The following is an 8,271-nucleotide window of genomic DNA, read 5'->3' as shown; positions in this document are numbered from 1 at the left end:
TACCTCATTTTGATAACTGGTCTGTTTTAATCTTCTGCACTTGGGGGGTACACTATTCTAATTCCTATTAATTAAATGTGTGAATAGGTAAACTGAGGCAATAGCTACCATAATGATACTGTGCTGTTCGCACTCTTACAGCATTTTGCCCTAATGCATAAAAATGTGTCTTTGCCTACAGTACCCTTAAAAAGAATAACTTAATGTTTAAACTACTTGCCATTTGGGGGCATTTAGCTTGACATTTCATTCAGTAGCATTAGGGCTCTTGTTTCTAATTACATTTTTCAACATTCTTTCTTCTGTTTTCTACTTTTAAAATTATTTCTGAAATGTAATTGACATCTTAATGAATGCACAGTTGTTTCATGTCTTTTGAACATAAGCCAATTATAGAAGCTTTCTTTAAAAAGTTGAAGCATAAAAAATGATTATAATTTTAAAAGTTTGAGGAAATCATAGTAATTTTCTCATAAAATAATACCTGTTTAGAAATAGATTTTACTCATTTGACTTTCTGTGTAAGAGAAAAAAAAGTTTTGTATGTTATTGCTAAAATGTTGTTGCTTTTTGAGAATGAAAAATATTGGAAAAATAATTGAAAGAGTATTATAGAGATATATGTGCAAAGTGTATAAAAATCTTCTTTAAATAATTATCTGGTTTACAGGAAACATAAAACTGGAACTCAGTTCTAAAAAGTATAAGCAATTTATAATTACAACTCTAGTTTTCACATTAGTCTGAGCAGAAGTCATTTGAAATTAGTTTTCATCAGTTGATGGTACATATTTGTCTTTTATGCCTGATGGGAATGCGTACAAAAGAAATATTATTTCTTGTAACAAAGTATGGCACAAAAATAAATTTTATTGATAGCCAATGTAAATATTAGTTAAGTCAGAAAATACTGCTCATATGCATTCTTATAACCTAATTCAAATTTCTTATTACAATAGCAACAAGCCCTCATAATTCAATGGTAGTTTCTCTTTCACATGCACACAGGTAAACATAGGTTTTAAGACACTATGAATGTTTCTACAGATAATGCTAATACTTTATATAGCCTATGAATCTGAAACCTTCCCCTCTGATATAACATAAATTGAAATTGATTGCATGCTGTTGATTCCATAACAAACAATTAGAAGGGATATTGTTAGGTACATTGTATCTGCTTTCTTTTGCAGAGTAGCTTACAAATTTTCAAAGTCCTACCTTCTTTATTACCTAAAAATAGCACATCCGTGGACTTGGATAACAATTTGTTTACAGGGTAATTTATTCCTAACCAATCTGCATTTGAAAAAATGATTCATTCTTCCCCACCCTTTCATTTATGAATTTGTGCAGTAAACATTTACTATCAACAGGCTTTAGGCCTGCAAAGGTATATAAGAAAATATATTTTCCCCTTGAAAAATTTGTATTCTACTATAGAGTACAATTACATGAATTATTGAAACAAGAGGAAACAAACAATTTACATTGGAAGCACAGAGCCTGGAGTTTTCATTTGTAAAAAAACAAAAAACAAAACAAAAAAAAAAGGACCAACAAGAGCTTCAGAGAACTTATGCTTCAGGTGTATCTTAAAGAATGAGTAGCTATGGACTGGCAAATGGCATTGAATTAGGCAGCCGTGGGCAAACTACAGCCCGCGGGCCCATTTGAAATGAATAAAACTAAAAAAAAAAAAAAAAAGACCATACCCTTTTATGTAATGATGTTTACTTTGAATTTATATTAGTTCACACAAACACTCCATCCATGCTTTTGTTCCGGCCCTCTGGTCCAGTTTAAGAACCCACTGTGGCCTTCGAGTCAAAAAGTTTGCCCACCCATGGATTAGAGCAATGATTCTCAACCAACTGAAAATGTGGCATTTCAAAAAATACTTGACACTGTTTGGGGATATTTTTGTTTGTCACAAGTGGATAAGGTTGGTGGTGCTGCTCACATGTAGTGGGTAAGGCCAGGGGTGCCGCTACATGCCCTACAATCCTAAGGACAGATCCACCCTCTTCGCACCCACCCACCCACCCCAAATTATTATCTGTGCTAAATTGTCAATATGACCACAGTTGAAAAAATTTGGATTGGAGACATAATAGGTAAAATTAAAAAAAGTCCATGGAGAAAAAACATTCTACTGACTTGTGAAAATATAAATTGCTCCATGTGCATGAAGGGATAGGGGACAGATGGAACAAGAGTGGCCACTGCATTACAGAAGGGAAGAAAGTCTGCATTCTCTGGAAGCATGGTTGTTAATCTATGTTTTGGTAAAGTACAGTGGTTTCTCTACAGTAGTAGAAAATGAGTCTTTAATTCCTCTATTTTATTTGTTTATTTTAAATTGATTGGAGTGACATTGATCAACATGAACGTATAGGTTTCAGGTGTGGCTTCTATGTTAGAAGATCTGTATATTGCACCATGTACGCACCACCCAAAGTCAGATCTTCTCCTGTTACCATATATTAGGACCCCATTCTCCCCCCACTTCCTTCCCTCTGGCAATCACTACACTGCTGTTTGTGTTCATGAGTTTCAGTTTGATATCCCTCGTATGAGTGAAATCATATGGTTCTTGGTTTTTCTGTCTGACTTATTTCAGTTCGCATAATGTACTCAAGGCCCATCCATGCTGTTGCAAATGACACTATTTCATCTTTTCTTATGGCTGGTAATATTCCATTGTGTATATGTACCACATGATCTTTATCCAGTCCTCTATCATAGGACACTTTGGTTGTTGCCATGTTTTGGCCACTGTGAATAAGGCTTCAATGAACATAGGGGTGCATATAGCTTTGTGAATACATGATTTTGAGTTTTTCAGGTATATACCCAGGAGAAGAATTGCTGGGTCCTATGCTAGCGCTATTCTTAATTTTTTGAGGAATCACCAGACTGCTTTTCATAGCGGTTGTACCAGTCTACATTCCCACCAGAAGTGAGGGTTCCCATTTTTATACCACCTCTCCAACACTTGTTATTGCTTGTTTTATTGATAATGGCCACTCTAACAGGTGTGAGGTGGTATCTCATTGTAGTTTTGATTTGCATTTCCCAAATTTCTAGTGAGGTTGAACATCTTTTATACGTATTGATGTATTGGCTGTTCATACATCTTCTTGGGAGAGGTATATTTTCAGGTCCTCTGCCCACAATTTTTTTTTTAATTTCTTTATTGATTAGGTTATTACATATGTGTCTTTATTCCTACATTACCCCCTCCCCATCCCTCCCACTCATTCCCTCACCCCCTTGGGTGTCTGTGTCCATTGGTTAGGCCTATATGCATGCATATAAGTCCTTTGGTTGATCTCTCCCCCTTACCCCCACCCTCCCCTATCTTCCCTCTGAGGTTTGACGGTATGATCAATGTTTCTCTGTCTCTGGATCTGTTTTTGTTCATCAGTATATGTTGTTCATTATATTCCATAAATGAGTGAGATCATGTGATATGTATCTTTTTCTGACTGGCTTATTTCACTTAGCATAATGCTCTCTAGTTCCATCTGTTACAGAAAAAACCGGACCAGAACCAAACAACGCTCTGAGAGTTTGGAGTTACACTTTATTCACCGCGGCGGGCTCAGGGAAATGAATCCAAATCTAACCAAAGCTACAAGCAGAACTTCCCTTTTTATAGAAGAGCCAGCCCTTTGTGTGCTTGCTGGCGGCAGCCTTGAAAACTATACAGTTCTATCCAATTAAAAAATGCACCTGGCATGGCATTGGGTGTATCTAGTCTCTGGCCTACAAGGTCAGATAACTAAGTTTATCTCCTCCACTATTCAAGCAGGCTAGAAAGCAAAGTTACTTTTTCAGAATAAGAGGCCATCCAAAGAATAGCAGAGAATTCCAAACAGTAGTTTTACAGAATAGGGGTTTTCCTTCACACATCCATGCTGTTGCTAATGGTAAGAACTCCTTCTTTTTACTGCAGCATAGTATTCCATTGTGTAGATGTACCACAGTTTTCTAATCCACTCATCTACTGATGGGCACTTAGGCTGTTTCCAAATCTTAGCTATGGTGAATTGTGCTGCTATGAACATAGGGTTGCATATATCCTTTCTAATCGGTGTTTCTAGTTTCTTGGGATATATTCCTAGAAGTGGGATCACTGGGTCAAATGGGAGTTCCAGTTTTAGTTTTTTGAGGAAACTCCATACTGTTCACCACAGTGACTGCACCAGTCTGCATTCTCACCAGTAGTGAGAAAATAAACAAATGGGATTACATCAAAATAAAAAGCTTTTGCACAGCAAAAGAAACCATCAACAAAACAACAAGAAAGCCCACTGCATGGGAGAAGATAAGATATTTGCCAATGTTATCTCTGATAAGGGTTTAATCTCCAACATTTACAGGGAACTCATACAACTTAACAAAAGGAAGATAAACAATCCAATTAAAAAACAGGCAACGGACCTAAATAGATACTTTTCGAAAGAAGACAGAAGAAAGGCCAAGAGACATATGAAAACATGCTCAAAGTCACTAATCATCTGAGAGATGCAAATCAAAACGACAATGTGGTACCATCTCACACCTGTCAGAATGGCTATCATCAACAAATCAACAAATGACAAGTGCTGGTGAGGATGTGGAGAAAAAGGAACCCTCATGCACTCTGCCCACTTTTTGATTGGATTGATTGTTTGGTGTTGAGTTTTATGAGTCCTTTATATATTTTGGAACATAAACTTTTGTCAGAGCTACTGTTTGCAAATATCATCTCCCATATGATTGGCTGCCTCTTTGTTTTGTTATCAGTTTCCTTTGTTGTGCAGAAGCTTTTTAGTTGGATATAATTCCTCTATTTTAAATAAACAAAAAATAACAGATACATAGGCAGTTCACTAAAATGGCCCCATGATGCTAAAAATGTAAGGAAACTAAATAAGAAGTAATATTATATAATTTATTATTTTTGGTCAAAAATAAATAGGAGTATATGTGTGTGCATAAATATGCTACTTTATATTTTTATTAGATGCATAGTGTGGGCTCCCACATCATGTGAAAACATCGTCTTCTGCTTCACAGTGCAATCTTAAAAAAGGCTCATTAGATGAATTATTATCAGGCCCCAGACAGAGAGGTGGTTGTTGTGGAATATAGATCAAATTTTAGTTTATAAAATAAAAACAAATTAGATTATCGTCAGATATGGCAGGAGCACTTCTTAGCACTGCTGCTCCAAGTTGCTCTGAGGCCATGTAGTCTTTTAAATTCCTACCGACTACGCCAGGGCAGGTCCGTCTCAAACCTTGCCCATTGTACCAACTGTTGGGAACTTAGTCCAAGTTCCTCCTTTATCCTCTGCTCACTAATTACAGGTTTGGGTCCGAGCCCCTCTGCCTAGGGCTGGACCTCCTTGGATGTCGGGTCCTAGATGGAAAAACCATGATAAGCTATGGGTGTATAAGAATGAGTCTTCGCCCTGACCAGTTTGGCTCAGTGGATAGAGCATCGGCCTGTGGACTCAAGGGTCCCAGGTTCGATTCCAGTCAAGGGCATGTACCTGGGTTGCGGGCACATCCCCAGTGGGGAGTGTGCAGGAGGCAGCTGATCGATGTTTCTCTCTCATCGATGTTTCTAACTCTCTATCCCTCTCCCTTCCTCTCTGTAAAAAATCAATAAAATATATTTTAAAAAAAAAGAATGAGTCTTTGTTGCAGATGCCAGTGGCCACAAAACATCAGACAAGACAGTCCTTCATAGCAATCCCATACAGGCAGCCATACACCGGCTGGTAAATACACAGCTTTCATACACAGTAGTAGCAGTCTCTGTATCTGAGCAGCCACACGCTACCCCCTAGACTCACTGCCTCAGATGGTAGGGGTACCTAAGCTCTCTGGCTCAGCAGCTTCTCCTGTCTCCCCTGCACAGCACACTGGCTAGTTAAAATGGTAGCTGTATTTGAGCTCTCTATGAGCTCTTAGCCTTACATCACAGCAGTACCAGCTCTTAGCTCCATCTCTCCAGCTTCATCATCTTCTCACTAGCTGGTCAGTAACCAAATATTAAAGAACGCCCCGTGCCAATAGTAACATCATTCGTATGGGTTATAGAAGTGCACGGTGTAGTGTGAAATTGCTATGGCCCTGCAGCTGCTTATGGTATCTTAGCCTAGGCGCAGAGTGGCCTTGGGCAGTCAAGTGTATTGCCAACCAGGCCTCTGTGCTTCAATTGGCCTTGACTACCAGGCTTCTCTGGCATGGTTCCCACAACTATATATGGCATAGGTTTTTAAAAGGCTACTAGTTGTCTTTAACATTGTCATTTCTTAAGCTAGTGCCTTATACAGTGCCTGGTAAACGCTTATTGAGTGACTGTGTATATGAATAATAAATGAATAAATAAAACCAGAGGAAGTAAAGAAAAGGAGGAAGATGGGAACAAAGGATGAAAGGAAGGAAGAGAGCAGAGTGGAGGGGTTAAACCTACTAAAATATAAGAATTAAGCTCTATGAGAGCAAACTTTTGAGTGTTTTGACCACTGCTGCATTTCCAATAATGAGCAGTTTGCCTGATACATATTAGTGCTCAATAAATATTTGTTATTTGAATGAATACCCTACTCTCACCCTTCAGTATGCATACAAAAACATTGTTGGGGATAGGAAAAGACAACCTAATAATCAGTAATTATTTTCCTGCTGACTGCATATTTGGGCAAGAGATATATTAATTATAAAATAAGCTACATTATTTTGAAGTGACACAAAAATATGAAAATAAACAATTTATAATTTAGTCATGCTTGGATCTTCAGGGATAGATTACCTTGGCTAACTTGTGGTTTGAGATTATCAGGGTTAGGAATTATGTGTGTGTGATGAGGTGATGTGGTAGAGAAGAAGAGAGAGAGAGAGAGAGAGAGAGAGAGAGAGAGAGAGAGAGAGAGAGAGAGAGATTGGACATAAGATTGCTCTATTAAACTAGAGAAAAGAAGACAACATTTAAGAAGGAATAGGGCCCTGGCCTGTGTTGCAAAGTGATTAGAGCATAGGTCCAGCACACCAAAGGGTCATGGGTTCAATTCCTGGTCAAGGGCATGTACCTGGGTTGCAGATTCTATCGCTAACCCTGGTTGGGGCATGTTTAGGAGGCATCCAATCGATGTCTCTCTCTCTCTCTCTCTCTCTCTCTCTCTCTCTCTCTCTCTCTCTCTCTCTCCCCCCCGTACCTCCCTCCCTCTGTTCCTTCCACTCTCTGTGAAATCAATGGAAAACATGTCTTTGGGTGAAGATTAACAACAACAACAAAAAAGCAATCCTATATAATAAAAGGCTAATACGCAAATCAACTGATTGGCAGAACGACCAGTCGCTATGATGTGCACTGACCCCCAGGGGACAGACACTCAATGCAGGAGCTGCCCCCTGGTGGTCAGTGGGCTCCGACAGTGGGAGTGCAACTCAGCCAGAAGCTGGGCTCATGGCTGGCAAGCGCAGTGGTGGTGGCGGGAGCCTCTCCCACCTCTGTAGCGGTGCTCAGGACCCCTCCAGACATCCCCCACAGGGTCGTGGACTGTGAGAGGGCACAGGCTGGGCTGAGGGATGCGCCTGCCCAGTGCAAGAATGCTGTGCACTGGGCCTCTAGTAGGAAATAACTTCTTTCTGCTATTAAATACATGTCATGGCTATGTTATTTTATGCTGTACTAGAGGCCCCATGCACAAAATTTGTGCACTTGGGCGGGGGTCCCTCAGCCCGGGCTGCACCCTCTCTCAGCCTGGGAGCCCATGGGGGATGTCTGACTGCTGGCTTAGGCCCGCTCCTCATGTGGAGGGGGCCTAAGCCAGCAGTTGGATATCCTTAGCACTGCTGCGGACGCAGGAGAGGCTCCCGCCACTGCCGCTGTGCTCACCAGCTGTGAGCCCGGCTTCTGGCTGAGAGGTGCTCCCCCTGTGGGAGCACACTGACCACCAGGGGGCAGCTCCTGCGTTGAGTGTCTGCCCCTGGTGGTCAGTGCACATCATAGCTACCAGTTGTTCTGCAGTTCGGTCGATTTGCATATTACCCTTTTATTATATAGGATTAGGAATTTTAAAAATATACATACTGGAAAGATTTTACTGAAGCAATGATTTTATTCTTTTACTTGTTCCTTAACTCATTCCCCAGCCTTTTCCTAAAGTAAAAATTTCTAGGAAATTGTTTTCTCTTATAGCCCTACTTGTAAACATATTATAGTTTTTTCTTTAAAAAAAATACAGCATATTTTGAGCTTTTACATAAG

This window comes from Myotis daubentonii, chromosome 2, assembly GCF_963259705.1.
Source record: "Myotis daubentonii chromosome 2, mMyoDau2.1, whole genome shotgun sequence".
NCBI lineage: Eukaryota > Metazoa > Chordata > Mammalia > Chiroptera > Vespertilionidae > Myotis > Myotis daubentonii.
Note: the sequence above shows the minus strand (reverse complement) of the source record.